Consider the following 18,497-nt stretch of genomic DNA (forward strand, 5'->3'; position numbering starts at 1 on the left):
TTCTTGAATCGCACCTAATTACATCTCCTCTCCTGCTCTGGCACTTCCCAGCTCTTTGGAGCTACAAGGAGCTGGATGATTGCAGCTTGAGCTCCTCAGGTGGAGCGAGAGGCTCATTTGTCATCCCCTCTTTGGCTGTCTCCTACTTGGGAGGAGGGAGATGAAAAGTTGAATTCTCTGAGAAGGGAGGGGGAAAAAGAAAAAAAAAAGGGAGAAAAAAAAATCCTTTTGAACTCTTGGCTCATTAAGATGTCAAAAGGTTGGGTGCCCTGGCAACTGCCTCATGTCTCTAAGCAGGGCTTGAAATTCCTGCAGTCATCCTGCAGGGAATTCCAGGCACTTGCTGGGCTCCTTGTTTGTGGGAAGATGCCCACAGCAGCATCCTCCTGAAAAGCTGCTCAAATTTAAACAAATACAGGTTTCCTAGCTGGGAGCAGCTGCCCCTTGGGCACCTGGGTGTTCAGTCCCATCCTGTGTCACCTCATCCACTTCTCTGTGTGCCTCTTCCACCCCTTTCCATCCCCACTGAAAATACCAGTTCAGGGCCATGAGGGTCATTCCAGTGGGCTTCACCCAGAAAAGTCATTTCCTGAAAGGTATTTGGATTTCTTTTTGAGACTGGCTTGCATGTATCAGTTTGGTTTTGCTCAGTTTGGAGGTGTTTTTTTTTCAAGATTTTGCCACATTTCAGCCAGCTGCTCTCCAGCCTCTCCATCCACGTCCTGTCTGGCAAAATTTTAACCTCATTTTTTCTGGCTCCTCCTTGGGCTGCACATCCTATGTCTTCGGTTTGATGCTTCTTCATCCCAATGCAGGGCTCTCACTGGAGTTGGACTATGAAAGAGGGAAATATGTTTTTCCCAGTTCCAGAAAATACCACATGTCTTAAAATGAAAAACCTCCAGAAACAAAATTTCCCAATTACTACATATTGCAGCATATCCAAAGCAGGGAAGCAGTTTCTCAAGGGTGGCATTGGAGGAGTGACAAGGGGATCTGACTTCAGCTCAGCTCTTTTGGCAAAGAAAAAACCCTGCTATCCCTGCGAGGCCAGAGACTGGAAGCAGGGGGAATCCTCTTCTGGGATCCTGCTCCGGTGAGTTATCCCCTCCCATGGGAGTTATTGCTCCAGAGCACCTCAGTTCCCCTAAAATCACCTTGGGCAAAGGAGAAAAGGTGCAGGGGGATGCTGTGGGGTTGGAGCACTGGTGCAGGGGTACCTGAGCCCCTCAGGGAGGGACTGTCCCACGTGCATGGGTGTCAGGGCACTGCCACCAAGCCAGGCAGGCTGGGGAGTGTCCTCCTCTCTGCATCCCCAGCTGAGAAAGAGACAGAGCTGTCATCACAAATACACTTCGGGTCTCTTCCATGGAGGAGGAAAAGTGCCAACACGACCAAAAATATGCATAAGATCAACTCTCACCATTTAGAAGTGGCCTGGCTACCACTTTCAGTCTCAGGGGTTCAGCTTTGCTGTGGGAAGCCCTCATCATTTTCTACTGTTTTACTCATAGCCAAAAACATGATGAAACCAGAACTGAATGTTTTTTTATGTCTCATTACAGTAAGCATCATAAATTATTCACCCATGAGTGAATGCAACCACATTTCTTACTCAAAAGGAGCCTCCTTTCCTCTTCAGGGCCTTGGAACCCAGAGCCTCTTGGGCTGGTGGTGGATTTCAGGGCTTTTCCACCAGCTGCTGCCTGAGCACATGGGGACATCACTGCTGGCTCCTCTTTGACATCCCCGCAGCCCCTGACTGTGCTGGTGTTCACAGGGGCTCCAGGATGAGGGGAGAGAGGAGAATCTGGACTCCACGTTTCAGAAGGCTGATCTATTATTTTATGATATGTATTCTATTAAAAGTAAATGATGTATTAAAACTACACTAAAAGAATAGAAGAAAGGATTTGATCAGAAGGCTTGAAAGGAATAGAAAGGAATGATAATAAAAGCTCGTGACTCTCAGAGAGTCCGAGCCAGCTGGGCTGTGATTGGCCATTAATTAGAAACAACCAACATGGACCAATCACAGATGCACCTGTTGCATTCCACAGCAGCAGATAATTATTGTTTTTCTTTTCCTCTGAGGCCTCTCAGCTGCTCAGGAGAAAAATCCTGGCAAAGGGATTTTTCATAAAATATCATGGCTACGCCTAACCCGAGTGCTTCCATGGTGGGACCAAACTTCCCTTGGGGGTGTGGGCAGAGACGGGGCAGGAGAAGGTTTTGGGACAGGTCTTGGCAGGCAGTGGGGATCCCCATCACATCACCCCCAAACCCTGAGCCCCGGTGCCAGATCCCTCTAGAAAAACACATCCTAGGACAATGTCAGCCTAATGCGCGCCCTCTTCGCTAGCAGGGCCCTATAATTAGAAGCAGCAGCCAGCCATCTGCTTTTATCTGGCCCCATCACACGGTGCCTCTCGCTGTCCCTTATTACCGGCCGTCATCTGAGATCAGCGTTTCCCCCAGCCCCGCTCTGATCTCGCTCTCATTATCGCTAATGACCCTGGCTCTGTGCTGGGCTGTGCCGGGAGCCGGCGGGCAGCGCTGGGGCTGCTCCCCGAACCGAACCTCTCCCCTCTCTGCCTGCCCATCCTTCCCTGCCACGGGGTGTTTTTGGGGTTTCACACTCTGACCGGTGGACCTTCCCCAAATACCCTCTGCCTCATGCCAGGAATGGGCTCTGCGGCTGAGAATAGGAAAGTATTGGGGGAAATATCGCTGCTTTCAAATGTTCTGAGGGTTTTCAGCTTGTAAAGTGCCCTCCCGAGTTTCCCCTTGCGCCCTGCTCCCAGTGAGGATGGCATCTTCCAGGACATGAAAAAGGCCACCTTGTCCACAGCCAGCAGCTCAGGGCTGCAGGGTACTCAGACCTTGGAGGAAAAAAAGGAGAAAACCTCTTTTTATGTATCTTTAAATTCGGTGCCTAGACAAAAGCATAAGACATATAAATGGATTAACAGCCATGGTTTATTAGCGCTCCTTAATTCACTTCACAGGGCTGAGGGAAAAGTTATTAGCAGATGTATGGCCAGTAATAAGCTAATTATAACCCTGTCAGATCAGAGATTTGAAGAGGTGGGTAGTTTTGTGTGTGAGATAACTATAATTGTCTGTTAAAGATTATGAATTAATATTGATTTAATAAAGCTGTGGCCATTTATTTCTGTGGTAAAAACTAGTTAGTTATTCTGTGAGCTGCCCCGTCACCGTGGGAGGCAGCAACCATCTGCAGGAGGTGTGTGCTGGGGAGGCCAAAATGCAGTGGGACTGGTCACTGAGCCTGTGTCCTGCCTGTCCCTGTCCCCACAGGTGGCTTTGACGGGGACAGCTTTGTCCCCTGGCTCACAATTGACTCCTGGTGCCTCTGTGCAGCACAGCAGCTCTGCCCCGGGGTCACCATGCACCTGTGGGAGGGGACAATGCACTCGCTGCTTTTAGCTGGATTTAAAACCAGCCCCTGCACTTATCTGTGTTTAAAAGGTGATCCCCTCAGGAGGGACGTGACCCTCTTGGGGTTCTGTCTGTCCCCTGATGTGTTGGAATGTCAGGGCAGGCAGATGGAGCATGAGCCACTGCTGGCCCTGGCACAGGGTGACCAAACACAACCCAAACCCACCGAGGGAGGGAATGGGACAGCTGCTGAGGACCCCCCAGCCCAGCCTTTTGGGAGAGGGAGCTGAGGAAATGGCCAGGGAAACAGAGGCCAAGCCTTGTGGCCAGGGTCAGGACTGGCTGGGAAAGCAGAATTTCATTGCAATTGCAGGGTCAGGACTGGCTGGGAAAGCAGAATTTCATTGCAATTGCAGGGTCAGGGTGCTGATGGGGTCCCTCTCCATTGGTGGGGCTGATGCACAGGGTGGGATCGCCCTTGCACCTCAGGGATGAAGGCAGCCTGGTGTTGATGAATCATTCCCAATTTACAGCCACCATCCAGGATCACTTCAATTTCACCTCTCTGCACGTAGCTGGGTGCCACTGACTTTGATATATTTCACATTGCATAATTTGTTCCTGCAAATCACTGGCAGCTTGAGGGTGAGCACAGAAAAAGGCAGGAATGGGGAGTGGGTTTGAGACCCCATGGCACCAGCTGCATCCTCGGGCTTTGCCTTTCCCCCTTCCCCAGGGAAACATGCAGAGGTTTTTAGTTTGGTTGGTGTTTTCCCTGAGACAGATCCGCTTCCCCAAGGTGAGCTCCATCCCTTCACACCGCCTGAGTCCCACCGAATTCCTGTCATGCCTGGAGCAAGTAAAGGCAGGTCACCAGGGCGGTGGGAAGGTGCTGTGGAGGCAGCTGCGTTGCATCATGCAGGGCAGGGCTGCAAACCTCCTGCTGCCTCCACCCTTTGCCAGAGCTGCCCCCAGTCCCTCCCTGAGACCAGCAGCTCCGAGAGCCCTCATCCCTGTGCCTGATGTGTGGTTATGGAGGGTAAACCCCCGCCAAAGTTTTCACTCACACTGGTCCTGGTGGGCTGATGCTCGATAAAGTCAATTACAGCCTGACTGAGGCTAAAGGCTACGGCTTGCTTTAGATGTAATCACTTTCCCCTGAAGCTTTCTATGGGAGGGTGGTTTCAAAGGGAGGGTGGCTCCTGTTTTGCATCTCACTTCTTTTCCTGGAGGAGTTGAGGTCAATCTAAGCAAGAAAACACCCCGATTTCCTTGCATTTGTACCGGGTATGGGGCAGGTTTAACGTAGACCATCTCAAATATCTGAGGCAGGACTCCGGTTTTCCACTGAGGGCTGAAATCCCCCTCTTTGCTGCCGGACGGCTCGCATTACCATTTTATCTGATGGAATAGCTATCAACGGCAGCTTCCAAGTGAAACGCTGAGGAAAATCTGTGTAAGCTATCTGCAGCACAGACACACCGGGATTGCAGGGACAGCCAGGCTCTGTTCCCAGCTCCACCGGGAGTGTTGGTGTCCCTCTGCAGCACAGCACCCACGGCAGCTCTCCCTCTGCTCCAGGATGCTCCGGGCAGGCTCACCCTGAAATCTCAGCTCCCGGAGCCTTGAGATGCTGCCACAATCTTATCTGTGATATCTCCAGCTCAAGAAGCTTCCAGTTTCCAGGGGAAAAAGCTTGAAAACAGAAATCCTCGAGTCTCCAAGAGCTAGAAATGCGCAAGGGAATAATCCCCACTGTTCTAAGGGCAATGCCACTGTGAAAAACCCATATTCCCACTGCAACATCAGCCTGGTGATTCTCTTTGGCACCATGGCCTTGTGGACTGCAAAAACAGGCAAAAAATCCATCTGTGCTCTGGCAGGGTATTTGGTGTTGCTGGAAAGTGTGTTCAACCCTAAGGGGTTTATTTAGGTACATTTGATTCTAATGTTGTTCTAAGGTCACTGGGATATAAAAGCCTGGCTCCTGTAAAATTAAAGTCCTGAGACTTTTTGCTGTGGTACAGGACTTACCTTCCATTCATTAAGTGAAACATCACAGATATTTAAAAAAAAATAAAAAAAGCTCAGAAAATGCTAAATGGCTGGAGCAGAGAAGCCTTGCAATGCAACAGGGATAAATTCGGTCCTTTACCTACCAAGACAAACATATTTTCAAGAGAAAGATCTGATTGCTCCTTTGCTTTCACAAGACAAGTCTGTGGATAAACCAAAGTCTCGAGCTACACAAAGGATGCTGCCCTGAGCCAGCAGACACACAACTGCCACAGGCACGGCAGGGCAACTTTTCCTGCTTTTTGTGACGCGCCAGGCTCATTTCAGGCCATTTGCCTGCTGCTCCTGGTGTTTGCGCTCACACCGCGGCGTGCGCCCGTGCTTACAGATCGAGTGGGGTGACTCCAGGAGACCGAGCCCAGGCCTGGGAAAGTGCCTGTGCCCTGCGGCCGTATTGGGGCAAGGAATGCCGAGAGCTGCCCGCTCTGCCGCCGGGAAATGCAGGGAAAGAGCAGCGAGCTGCAGGGCACCCCTGCATGCCCGCATCTGCTGCTGCAGCGGGGGTTAGGGTTAGGGCACGCGGAGGTTTTTACAGCTGCTGGAGCAGGGGAGGTTTTCTGGATGCTTTTCCAGCTGTTGGGGTCATGCATCACTGGTGGCAGGGAGAGGGGTGGGCTTGCCCGGGGAGGGAAACCCAGCAGAGCAGCGGGAACAGTGGTGGCTGAGGGGATGTGACCTTCCTCATCCCCCCGGGGAGGATGGAGGCGAAGAAAAAGTGTGGAAAAGCAAGATATTAGTTCAAATCGGTCAGTGACTTGGGTTGCCTCAGTGCTGATTCCTGGGGGCATTTGCTTATTAAATTATTCAGATTTTCCTGCAAAGATCGCACCCCGAGAAGGTTTTTGATGCAATCGGGATCACAGCACAGACACTAACCCAGGGCTGGGAATGTGCATTACGGGGTCTTCTCCTGAAGCCCCCCACCTTCCTTTTGCGGGAAAACGGAACTTTCTTAACCATGGAATGCTTAACTATGTCGCCGTGGAATGCTCTGGACAATTTCTCGGGGCTGAACCTTTGTCAGGGCTCAGAAAACCAAGCGGTGCCCGACCTGCTCCTCTGAAGTGTCCGAAAACCACCGGCACGAGTGGCCAGTTCACACCATAAGTGAGAATCCCTGATTTGTACCCAAAACATCATCCACGACACGCAGGGACACTAAAGCACCGGTAACGCTGGGAACACCGGCGGCAGCACCGAGGTACCCGGTGGCACTGATAAAGCGCTGGCAGGGGTGCAGCCAGTGGCAGCGGCGGGGACAGGGATGCGGCGGTACGGGGTACAGCGGATGACAGGGGTACAGCCGGTGACAGGGGTACAGCCGGTGTCGGGGTGCTGTCGCAGTACAGCCGGTGACAGGGTACAGCCGGTAACAGGGTACAGCCCGTGTCGCGGTACAGCCGCTGTCGCGGTGTCGCGATCCGCGGCTCCGCCGGGTCCCGCCGGGCGCTGGGCGGCGCGGGCGCGCGCGGCCCCTTTAACGCGCGCGGGCGGCGCGGCCCCGCTCCGCCCCGCCCCGCCCGGCCGGCTGTGGGGCGGCCTTAGGGACCGAGCGAGCCACCGAGCGAGCCACCGAGCGAGCGAGCGACCGCCGCCTCCCGCCGCGCCGGGGCGGGCTGGGCTGAGCTGGGCAGGGCTGGGCTGGGCTGGGCGCTGCGGGGCCGGCGCTGCGGCGAGGGGCGGCCCGGCCCCACGGACGGACGGACGGGCGGGCGGGCGGCGCGGCTCGCAGCCCCATGGCTCTGGATTTATAAACACGGCGCAGATGGCGGGGCCGCGTCCCCGCGCCCAGCGCTGCCCCGCCGGCCGCTGAAGCGGGAGCGGCGGCGGCGATGGGGGGCGGCAGCTGCCGGCGGGATTAGGTGAGTCGGGAGGGGGGAGCCCCGGGGGAGCCCCCGGTGCCGGGGTGCGGGCGGGCCGGGCTGGGGGGGCCGCTCCGCTTCGCTCTCCGCAGGTGGGGGAAAGGCGGCCGCGTTACGTAAAAATGAAAATGTGCCACGGGAGCTGCTCGCCGGAGAGAAACTTTCTCTTATTATTTTCTTTTTTTTTTTTTTCTGTTGGTTTTGCTGGTTTTGGCCTCAAGGGAACGCGCCGCCCAGGAGCGGCGGGGCTCGGGAGCGCGGGGGAGCCCCGCACTTGGCAGACTGGCGGGGACACCCCTCTGCGGGGTGGGGGCACCCAAGGGCCTTTTTTTTTACCCCCCTTTCCTCTTTTTTTCCTCCTTTTCGTTCAATCCCGCTGTGTTTGCGGCTCTCGCCCCCCGCACGTTGGGGGCCGGTGGGTTGGAGCAGTGAATGAGCATCCGAGGGGCACCGGAACGGCCCTGCCGTGCCCGGGGTGCGGGGGCACGGCCGGTCCCGGCCATGACGCGAGCTGCAGGGCTGGCTCCTTGGGCCGAGTGCTGTTCGCCGTGTAAATATTTACGGGAGGTAACTGAGCCGGGTGTCTGCAGGCAACAAGTGCACGTTTCTCTGAACCCCAGCTGAGGTCTCTGAAGTAATCGCTTTTTTTGTTTTCTTTTTGGTTTTTTTTGGTTTTTTTTCTGTTGATTCTTATAATTTCCTGTTCCCCCTTCTCCCTCGGCCCTTCCTCCTGCTCCCTTGCCCTGACAACGCACAAAGAGCAGGCTGCAGTGGGTGCAGGCAGCTGCCTGCCATGTGGGCTGCTGCCAACACCACTGAAGCAGCAAAACCTGCAGGACTCGGGCTGGGGCTGCCCGGGGCCGTGCTGACCCAACCAAGGCATCGCTGCTTGCAGCGCTTTGAACCCTCGGGAAGCCCAGCACGCCTGCAGGCGCTGCTGCCTGCGCCCGAGGCTGCGGCTGCTCCCTGAACTTTGTGTTTTGGGTCAGTTCAGGAATGTGCGGGAGAGGACAGTGCTGCTGGAGGTGATCTGTGCAGTGGGTGTTTCCCAACCCCTCGCTTCACAGGCGTTTATGGTTTGAACTCTCCCTCGGTATTCCCGTGAAGCAAAGGTTGGCGCTCTGGATGCCTGAAAAACCGTCAGGGTTTTTTGCTGAATCTGATGTTTTTAATCAGTTTGGTGGGTGTGATATTGTTCCACTGGTGTTCCTTGGTCATGTGGGGTGAGAGTTTTTTCATTTAGTATATAGGGGTTTTATCAGCAAGGTTAAGTTTAAGTTTGCCGTGTGCTTTACTGATAAACACTTGGTACTACTACTGATTCATAAAGGGAGCCAGTGTGAGTTGGGACAACTGGGTGAGCATTTCCCTCTCTTCTGGAAGTGGTGACAAAACTCTTCAAGGGCTCTAGTGCAGCCGTGTATTGTGTATTCCTGGATGGTTTTAATCAAACAGTGCTTAATTCTCTGAGTTTCAGTGCTGATGATGGGTGACTTTGGGATTCAGCTCAAACCTCCTGTATGCCTGGGTCTGCAGCTCTGTGCAGGACCTGTGCCTTGGGTGAGGAATTCAGTGAGCAAGGCTCGCAGAGTGTGTTGGTGGGGTTGAGTCCCACGATGCCATGGGAGGGAAGTTTTGCCCGTGACAAATATTTTATAACTTTAGTTGAGTAAGTTTCGCTGTGAGAGAGACTCTTGCAAAACGTGTTTAGTTTATTGAAAGCAAATGCACTCAAACCTCGGTTTGTTGTTGCCAAAAGGGAAAAAGTAGAAGCTATTTTTGGTGTGAGAGAGGAGATGGGGCACGCACATGTCTGGGGCAGGAAAACACTGGTACTTTGTTCTCCTGGCTTCATGTGGGTGGTGGTTTCTGTTACTTAGCTGTGTGTTTCTGCCAAGTTGCAAAACATACCTGGTTCTGAAACCCCTGCGGAGGTCAGGGCTGGCTCTGGAGCTGGTCCTGGGCCCGCATGGGAACGCCTCCCACATCAGCATCTCCAGCCCTGGAGAAGCAGGTGGGTGCCTCTGCCTTCGCACCTTGCAGCTCCAGGGAGGTGACTGGCATTTTTTTGCGACAGGATCTGCACTGAAACCATAAACTTGTTTCGTGCAAGCCACCAGCCAGCTGCTGCTTGGCAATACTTTTCACTTGCTAATGGCTGTGGTTGGATTTGAACCAAGCTGCCTCCAGTGGAGGTTGTACTAATCCCTGGAGCCATCCTGCGCTAAATCCAAAGAGGGTTTGGTTCAGGCCGTGTTCACGTCTTGTAATTAGGAGATGCAGCGTGGTAAAGGCAGTTTTGTTGTGATTGGCAGGGCTGGTGTGCATGCAGCTGTGCTGATAGCTGCACGTGGTGAGAGCTCCCCGACTCATCTCCACGGCTGGAATTGGGTCATAGGAGATATCTTCATCTTTTGTGACGTGGCTGTCAATTATTTGTCCCCCTTGATGGCTGCCAGTGTTCCTAGTTCTGGTTTTTAGTGGCCTCTGCTGCAATATAATCCTTTTTGCAATCTGGTTGTCCTGGGAGAAACCTGTTTGAAACTGAGTATAATTGATGTGCCTGAGATACCATCATCGTTGTGTCCCTGCGGGGGGAGGAAAGTTACGATCTTGTCATTTTCTAGATGAGTGGCTACAGAAGGAGGATTAAATCGGTAACTTTTCCGAGGAGGGTTTTGGGTGCCTGATTTGAGCAGCTGTGAAGGGCAGTGGGTTGGAGGAGGGCCTTTGGGGTGCAGTACTCCCCATCCCTAACCAAGGGTCTCGTTCTGACCAGATCACTTCACAAGTCAGAAAACTGAGGCTGGTGGGGTTATGTGAAGTTCAATGTGTCAGAGCAAGTCTGCTGGAGAGCTGGTGAAGAGTCTCTTTCTCCATGAGTGCTTTGCTTGTTCACCATGAGGGCTCGTTACTCCCAGTGGCAGAGTGCTGGTTCCCCCCTGGGTTTTGTGGCTGTGAGCAGTGGTCCCCAAATGCAGCCCCTGGGCTTGGCTGCAGGGGTGCACAGGGATGGGAATCCAGGCCAGTGTGTTCTTTGGAGCGCTGTTATTTTTGTGCAGCTGCGTTTTTAGGAGCTGTGGCTCGCTTTAGTCTTCGCTGAGAGTTTTCAGCAAGAGAGCAGGGTCAGCTCTAATGGAGCTGGAAATGAGGTATAGCAGCACCCAGTCGCCTCTCTGATTAGTGACTGAGGCTTTTGCAGCTGCTTAAGGATTTGGGCATTGTGAGGTCATGGATTCTCATCGAGGCTGCTGTGGCACAGGCTCCTGCACGGCTTTGAAGGGCCCTTGCTGTGTATCAACATAGGAAGCAGCGGAGAATTGCTATTTATGGCTGGGCTTGTGCTGGCACACAGGTGTTGAGGTCTCTGATTTGCCCTGTAATGTCAAGGGATAGATCTTTGCATTGCAGTAGAAAATGGAAATGTGTGGCATTTAATGAGCGTGACTAGAGCAGAGCTGCTTTCCCAAAAGGAAGATTGAAGAGGGAGCTGGAGCTCCAGAACAGAGGGCACGAAAATGCCTGTAATGGCTTGATCAGAGTGAGGGATGGATCTGGCAGGAAGGGAAGGAGGACAGAAGAGCAGAAGGAAATGAGTGATTCATCAGTTTTGGGAAGTGATCCCTGACCTGAACACGAGGCAGCTGTGGGACTTTACTGGGAATTGAGAAATCTGGGCTGCACCCCCAGTCCTGCTGCCCACCCTACTTGTCACTTCCCTCCTTCAGGCCACCAGTTCTCTGTTCCTGCCAACCTGCCTTTGGCAGCTGGAGTCTCTCTGGGGTATGGACTGTTCCTGCTAAAGGTGAGCAGGGTCCCCGGGAGGGGATGTTTCTCATGAGCAGGCAGTGCTCACACGGTAGCATCTCCCCTGCCGCCTTCACTGTGCGAAGCTGAGAAATGTCACCTGGCTGAGGGTGGGCAGGTGAGGAGGCACTGATTGCTGACGATCTGAATCTGGCTTGGAGAGGCCCAGAGAGGAACCCTGCCTGCAGGGGAGAGCTGCCTGGCACTGGAAGAAAAGCAGTAAAGGTGGAGGTGGTTGTCCATGACTGTGATTGTGACCACAGTGCCAGAGCTGGAGGGGGTTTGGGGACGGGGAGGGGACAGGGAGAGCACAGCAGTGGTTATGTGCCTGCTGGGTGCGTGCAGGATGCTGATATGGTTAGTGCTCTCTTTATAGCTGCAGAGCACTGAGCAAACATTAATGAATGTAAAGGATAGCAGCTCTGTCTAGTTACAGAGAAGGGAAGTTACTCCAAATTAACTTTATGATCCGTGAAACTGAAGGTTATTTAAAAAAATAATAACGTAAATGGAAATGCTGAAGTTTTTCAGAGTCGCTGAGTACGCTGCTTGTTGTTTAATGCCTTCCATTTTTTCACTCCCAGTCTGTGTTTTTGGCTGGGGAACAAATTATAAGCAATATCAGCTTACGCTTGGATTTGAACCCGCATTGCTCTTAGTCAGCTGAAATATTTCCCCTTATCGCTGCTCCCATAATGTTTATTTTAGACCGGATAGCATCATGGCTTTTCTGCTCGCTGTAGGGAAGAAGCCAGTCTTTGAAATAGCCCAGCACCTTGGAAAGAAATGATCTCAAAGCCAGTTTGGTTTCTGAATGAGGTACAGCTTAATTTTCCACCAAGAGGTTTATGTGAGGCTGGATCCCAGAACGTTTTGCGGCATTAAAAACCCAGGAGGTGGCAGATGGATGAATTGCTGACAGATTTAAAATCGTACGACAAACATAAAGCATTGAGACGTGAGGCCAAGGCAGCAGGAAGGTTGCAGGGAGAAATGGAGGCAGAAAGGTCGAGTAAGTTATTCTGGGCAGAAGAAGATGTGCAAGCAAAGTGGGTTCAGCTGGGATGGGAAGGGAAGGGATGTGTCCGGGAGTGCGTTCCCATCATAGCACAGGGAACCCTTTGTGTCTTGGGCTGATGGTGAGAGGAGGATGAGGAGGAGGAAGGAGGCCAAGCTGAGCATTGGCAGCAGTGATGAGGCTGGGAGCGGGGTTGCCCTGGGAGGAGATGGTGTGATGGGGTCCAAATAGTTTCCTCCTGTGGGAGGTGATGTGAGGGAGAGTGCCAGCATGCAGGGAGGCCAGGGATGGTGTGGGTATTGTCTCTGGAGGCTGCAGACCTGGCTGTGGCTCTCTGGGTGGGTGGTGTGTGTGTCAGGGAGGGAGGCAGAGCCGGCAGGATTTCCTCTCTGCAGCGCTGGCTCCTGGGTTAATAACTAACCAGGCAGTCTAGGTTTATCCTTTCATTGTGGAAGAGAATTATTTACATAATACCACTCCACGTAATCTTTATTTAGCATTGTTTCCCTGGCGTAACACTGGACAGAGCGGCGGTGCCCAGAATGCAGCTTTGGCCAAACGTGTGGGAAGTTAACTCTTCCAGTTGGGTGTGCTTCTCTCTGCCTGCTCAGGGAACTGGCTGTAAACTCAATAAATACTCAGTCAATAAATACTTCAATGAATAAATACTCAGTGAATAAATACTTCAACCTATCATGTAGTTTTTGGGACTTCTGCGTCCTCTAAACTCTGTTTTCTTCAGGCTCTGGCTGGTGCTCTGTGCTGGTACCTGAATGTTGCCTACCAGCTTCTTAAGCAACACAGTTTGGGTTTGTCCTGTGCATGTTAGGGCAGGAGAGTCGTTTGCAGTGTGCTCTTCCTTGTCTCTGTGTTGAAGAAGGCAGAAGGAAAGAAATGTGTCAGCCCGTGGGTGGAGGATGACAGGATTTGGGAAGGTTCCTGGTGCAGATCATCCCATCGTCTGCCTTCAGCCCCTGAGGACTTGCTGCCTCCCAGGTGGGCAGGTTTCATCCTCCTCGGGGAGTGTTTAATTGCAAGGTCTGGAGGCTTAGGTGGTTGTGTAAAGAGCTCGGGCCTGATTATTGCAACAGAGCACGGTGAAGGACAGAGCCCCGTGCTTGGGTGTCAGTGGGATGTGGTGGGAGAATTGAATTGCTGAGTAGGATGACAGGCAAAGAGCTTTCTGAAAATCTGCCTGTGCCTCCAGCCGTGCAGCGCTGGCTGGAGAGGGTGGAGGGTGTCTTTTCCTCTGCACTGCGGGATGTGTGGGCTTCTAACAAGCTGTGGCAAACAATGGAAAGTTGGCTTTCTTCTGAAAATATTTTAAAACCTTATAAAATTACTCCAGCGGCTAAATTTTTATAAGACCAGCTCTCAGCTGCATGGTACTTGATCACTTCATAAATAGCTCAGTCCTTGGCCTCTGCAAACTTCTCCAAGCCGTACCTGCAGTGCTGCAGAAGCCCTGGAGAGCAGTGGTTTATCAGTGGCAGCACCTGGCTCCTGCAGCAGAAGCTCTGTGTAAGTGTTTACTGCCGAGGCCGCGTGATCTCCGTGCTGTGATGTTGCAAGGAGCCGGTTTTGGGAGGCTGTGAGTCCCCAGTGGTTTTCACTGCTTTACCTGATGGTGCAGGCAGGGTCTGGGCTGGATGTTGGCTCTGGAGGCCTCTGTGTCAGCCTTGCCGAGGGCGATGCGGGTCCTGTGGCTGTTCATGCTGCTGATGTGGACGTTACTCGCTCAAGCCTGAGACTTGCTGGAACAAAGGTAGCTGTGAACACCCTCTTTGAACCAATTACACCTGGCAGGGTGAGTTTGGATCAGTGCTGAGACTCTGGCGTTCCCGATCACTGCTTGAGCAAGCTTTGTCTACTGCCTCCTCAAGCCCATGCTGTTACCATCATACATTTGCGACATGGTGTGGTGTGTAAATCTTGGGTGTCTGTCAGAGCAGTGGTGTTTGGTACCAGAACTTTATGCTCAGGGAGTTTCTCCAGTTTGGTAGGGGTGTTTTTATGGCATCTGAACCTTAAATAACTATATCCCCTCATTGGTGTAAGAATTTCTTGTGTTTAGCAAATAACTACGTCCTCTCTTTCCTATTGGAAAAACTTCCTTGATCAAGTCTTTGCTTTTCTGTGGGTACCATGTCACATAATGCCATTAATAAACTTTTCAAGCTCCATCTTGAAACCAGTTACAGCTTTTTTTTTTTCCCCTTTGCTGCAGAGTTTCAAGCTCATGCCAGAGTGTCAGCTTCATTTCTAGGTCACCGGTCTGCCCTTTCATTTCCCCCTCACGCTCAAGTTGGCCGGCTTGTTTTGATTTGGTAATATGTGAGGTGGTGTCCACAGACAAAACCAGGCAGGCCAGTGAAATTCATGTTTCCCTGCAGCCTTGTTCCTGTTGTGTGTGTGAATAATAATTTCCAAATGCTAGACCAGAGGTGATTAAAAACTGTCAAAGAAATAAAATGCAGCAAAGTCTGCATTACAGGAATCTGTGTGTTCAGTGTTTTGGGAGAACTCTCTGAAGTGGCAGTGGAAAAAGCCTTCAGAATTCTTATTGAAGTCTTTCTAATCTTAAATGTCCCTTATTCAGGAGGTGCTGCTGAGGCAGCCTGAGCATATCCAGGCTCTGCAGGAGGTTGGTTGCTGCTGTCTGGGGGGACCTGGAGTCAGAAGCTCTCCCTTTAGGGAGTTTTTTGGGATCCAGAGCTACAGCTGAGGTATTTTTGCATGCTGTGGGCACAGCACCTGGGCAGCCAGCTCAGCTGCAGCCTCGTGGCTGGAGCTGCTGAGCGTGACTGGCAAAGGGCGGAGGGGTGAAATGCTTCTCTGCAGCCCGAGTGGATGCTTGAGTGGAAATGAAGGGCTGGAAATCTTTCTGAGGAGCGGCACACGGTGTCTGTTGCTTGCTCTGAGTGAGTAGAGTTCTTTTTTTTTTTTTTTTTTTAACTGAGCTGCAAGGCAATGGGTATTCAGAGGTTTTTATGCAACTTCGGTGTTGGGACGTGAAGCAGTTGTCATGTCATCAGTTAAGATGTGTTGAGCATCCTTATTTTTGGAGCAAATGATCCTGCTGGCAGCATGTATAGGAGGTGTCAGCCAGCCCTTTTTTTTCTTCTTCCTCTCTATTTTTTTTTTGCTTCATTTGTAGGTTTTAGTTTTGGCTTTACTTTGATATCTTGACAGGGCTGCTACTTAAAAATTGTTGGGGTGGGTTTTTTTTTTGGGTTGGTTTTTTTTGTTGGGTTTTTTTTTTTTTGGCTTTTGATGTCTACGTGTCTTGAGATGCACATAAAGAGCTGCTGTGGTTTTGGTCCCGAACCCAGCCAGCTGCCAGCAGCGTTCCTGAGGGCTGTGTGGTGTTGGAGTGAGAAACACTGCAGGGTTTTGGGCTTTCTCCAGCATTATGAAACAGAAGTAAAGAGAGAAGTCAGCATGTACCTTAAGGGTTGTGTTTTTATTTAACTCTCTCACTGTGCAGAGCTGAGGTTTGCATCTTCTCCACTGAGAGTGGTGCTCGTGAAATCTAATGCACTTCAGAGAATGTCCTTAAACTCTGCCAACAGCAGAGAAGGCTGAGAAATGGGGAATTTGCTTTGCCCTGAGGTGGAGGAGTCGTGCTGCAGAGGCAGACACAAGCACCCTGGTTGCTCCTGTTTCCCCTGCCAAAGGCGGAGTGAGTTTTGGTCTGGCTCAATGAGACGAGAGCTTTAAGCTCCATCTGTGTCTTATTTTTTTCTGCGTTTTGCTCGGTTGTGCTTTTTAAAGGTCTGTGGATTTCTTCTCAGCAGGAGGTTTCAGTCCCCACACAATGTATTATTGTGTTTGCCCGCTCCAGTTCCTTGTTTGATGCGGAAACACCTTGAACCTTTGGCTGAGTTGGAAGGTGATGGCTGCAGAGTCAGGCCCGTGGCTGCTCCAGGAACAGCGTGTCCGTGCACGACTGCTCAGCCCGGGCTCACCCGCTGCTGCTCCAGGCACAAAATGTGTTTGGCTAACACAGGCACTCCCCTGCCTTCTGAGCAGCCAGCCTGCACACACTGATTTTTGTTTTAGAGGCTGATCCCCAGGGTAAGAGCACCATACCCAGAAATAATGAGTGTTCACACTTGCCTTTACAAACTTCTTGAGTATTTTGCCAATTAATTCTTAGGTAACTGAGGCTAAAATATCTATTGTTAAGGACACAGCCAGGAATGCTGCTATCCCTGCTATTCTTCACTCATTCCGGTTTATGCAAAACTTGAAACAAGCGCCTGTGCTGTCTTGGCCATTTGCAATCTGCTTTATGAAGCTTCTTAACCAGCAGAAAAAAAATTTGTGTAAATAAATAATACATACAGCAGCTTTGCTTTGCAACCTTGCCAAGTCAATTTGGTGTGTGTTGAGGGGGCAGAACAATTAGTTAGATAAGTCAATGGTCTTCTCCATGTTCTGTGCTCCTGTCACATGGCCACTCTCAGTTTTTTGGTAAGTGTAACAGAGAAATCTGTAAGAGCAACTATTTATGGCATGTGCAGAGAAGGGGGGAAGCTGACAGCTGAACATTAACCTGCTGAGAAAGGTGGGGCTGATTGTAGCTCTTGGTGGGGTTGGGGCTGTCAACCAGTGGTGATTGCTGCTCCCCTTTCCACAGCACCTTGCTCACTTTAAGCTGTTATTTCTGAAATTGGGGGACTTTGGCTGCAGTGCTGGTTGAAGGAGTTTGCCACCTCCCTGCCTCTCAGCATGTTCCTATCACAGCACTTCTCTCTCCTGTTATTTTTGACCTGAGTAGCTGAATGAATGTCTTCACCAATCAGTCATGGTTTTAAGTCAGTTCAAAGTATGGGTGCTGCAGTGACAGATGTGGAGCCAGGGGACACAGGGCCTGAAATCAGGGAAGAGTTGCTGTACTTTGCACAAACCTGGTTGTGCTTCAAGCCTTTCTTTTGTAGGAGTAAATTCCACAGAACTGAAATTCCCTTCTAAGAGGGGAGATATTCCCCCCAAACTTGTGCACAGACCCGTTTGCAGACATGCCATGTGTCTCTCCCAAGCATGGGACACACCAATGAATTTTGGAGCAGGTGATAGAGACCCTCAGGCAGGGTTCTCTTGGTGTTCCTGCAGCAGTTTCAGCTTGGGGTCAAGCCCAGGCACTGCTGTAGCAGCTCAGTCATTTCTGCCGTGGTCTGTGGCATTTGCTCCTTTTCTGTGAGCTGGAAATGAAGCACTTGGTTGGGAGTGGTGATTGAGAACGTTCCTCTGTGTCAGGCTTGGGTTTTCCACATTGTTGCTGCTTTGTGCTGGCTGCAGCACCTTTGTTCCTGGAGTCTTCTCGTGCACCCAGGAGACTCCAGTGCTCTGTGCTTTTGTGCTGTGGCCCTGCATGCCCAGGGCCAGCTGATGGAGAGCAAAGCTGGGCAGAAGCCATCCTCTATGCTGTGTGCAGCTTGTGAACCTGGCTCAGCCAGGCAGCTGAGGAGCAGAGGGTGAGAGGAGAGCCCTTTCCTCAAGGGAGTTTAAACCTGCTCTGCCACAGCAGCCTTGCTGAATTACAAATTGCTTTTTCTCTCCCACTCTTTTCTAAATCTGCTGCTGTTCCTGAAGTTGCAGTGGGTTTTACTCATGGGTGCTAGTGCTTGGGTGAGCGTTTGCTGCAGAGTAGAGTTGTAAGCAACTGACGTGATGTTGATCATAATGTAACTAATGACACTTAAAATGTTTGTTTGTTTGTGATATGCTGTGGTCTCTTTCCAGGCTCTGGGATTGACAGACAAGCTTCAGCTGTATTTGGCATAGTGTTTGCAGAGCTGGGCAGCTTTCTGTCACTTCTTTGACAGATAGGCATTGCATTTTTAAGAGAAAACAGAGCAGCTTTTTGATTTTTCTCCCCACTCAAAACCAGCCAGCCAAAAGCCAGGTGGAGGGGAGCTCTCGCATGCATTCTGTTTATTTTTATGTGCAAATGCATCTTCTTGATGTGTCATTAACCTGGTTGAGCTTGGTGCTATTTTTAGCAGCCTTCTGGACAGGGAGCAGTTCCAGTAAAGGGTTTGTGAGCAGCCCAGCCCAGGGGCTGGCACAGAGCCCAGGGTGGCAAGTTCCTTCCTCCCTGCCTGCCCTGGGGGCCTGGAGGGGCTGCATGGGCTCCCCTGTCCCCAGTCCCACACAAGGAAAGCTGTGTAAAGCATTGCTCCTCAGTTCCTGTGGCCATGGTAACCGACTTGGATACATCAAACTTGACTAATTAACCTAATGGAGAGTGGTTTCCAGGCTCAGTCTCTCCCCTCGGATTTCAGAGCTGAACTTGTGTTGTCTGATCAGCCAGCACAGACTTTTTC

At 51.5% G+C, this 18,497-nt stretch overlaps 1 protein-coding gene across 7 annotated transcripts in view; it reads left to right on the forward strand.

Moving 5' to 3' along the window:
* The first annotated feature begins 7,055 nt into the window (after positions 1–7,055).
* The window catches only part of NCOR2 (nuclear receptor corepressor 2), a 227,685-nt gene continuing 216,243 nt past the window's right edge, over positions 7,056–18,497 (forward strand). For 4 of the 7 annotated variants that reach the window (XM_071444955.1, XM_071444958.1, XM_071444961.1 and 1 more), the window contains exon 1: positions 7,057–7,340. The gene's annotated coding sequence lies outside the window, so the exon portion shown is untranslated. Of the gene's footprint in view, positions 7,341–18,497 lie in introns of all 7 variants that reach the window. The other 3 variants (XM_071444960.1, XM_071444967.1, XM_071444966.1) reach the window with 1 other exon arrangement.

Source organism: Agelaius tricolor, unplaced genomic scaffold (genome assembly GCF_023055355.1).
Source record: "Agelaius tricolor isolate 1412-34295 unplaced genomic scaffold, bAgeTri1.0.p SCAF_20, whole genome shotgun sequence".
Lineage (NCBI taxonomy): Eukaryota > Metazoa > Chordata > Aves > Passeriformes > Icteridae > Agelaius > Agelaius tricolor.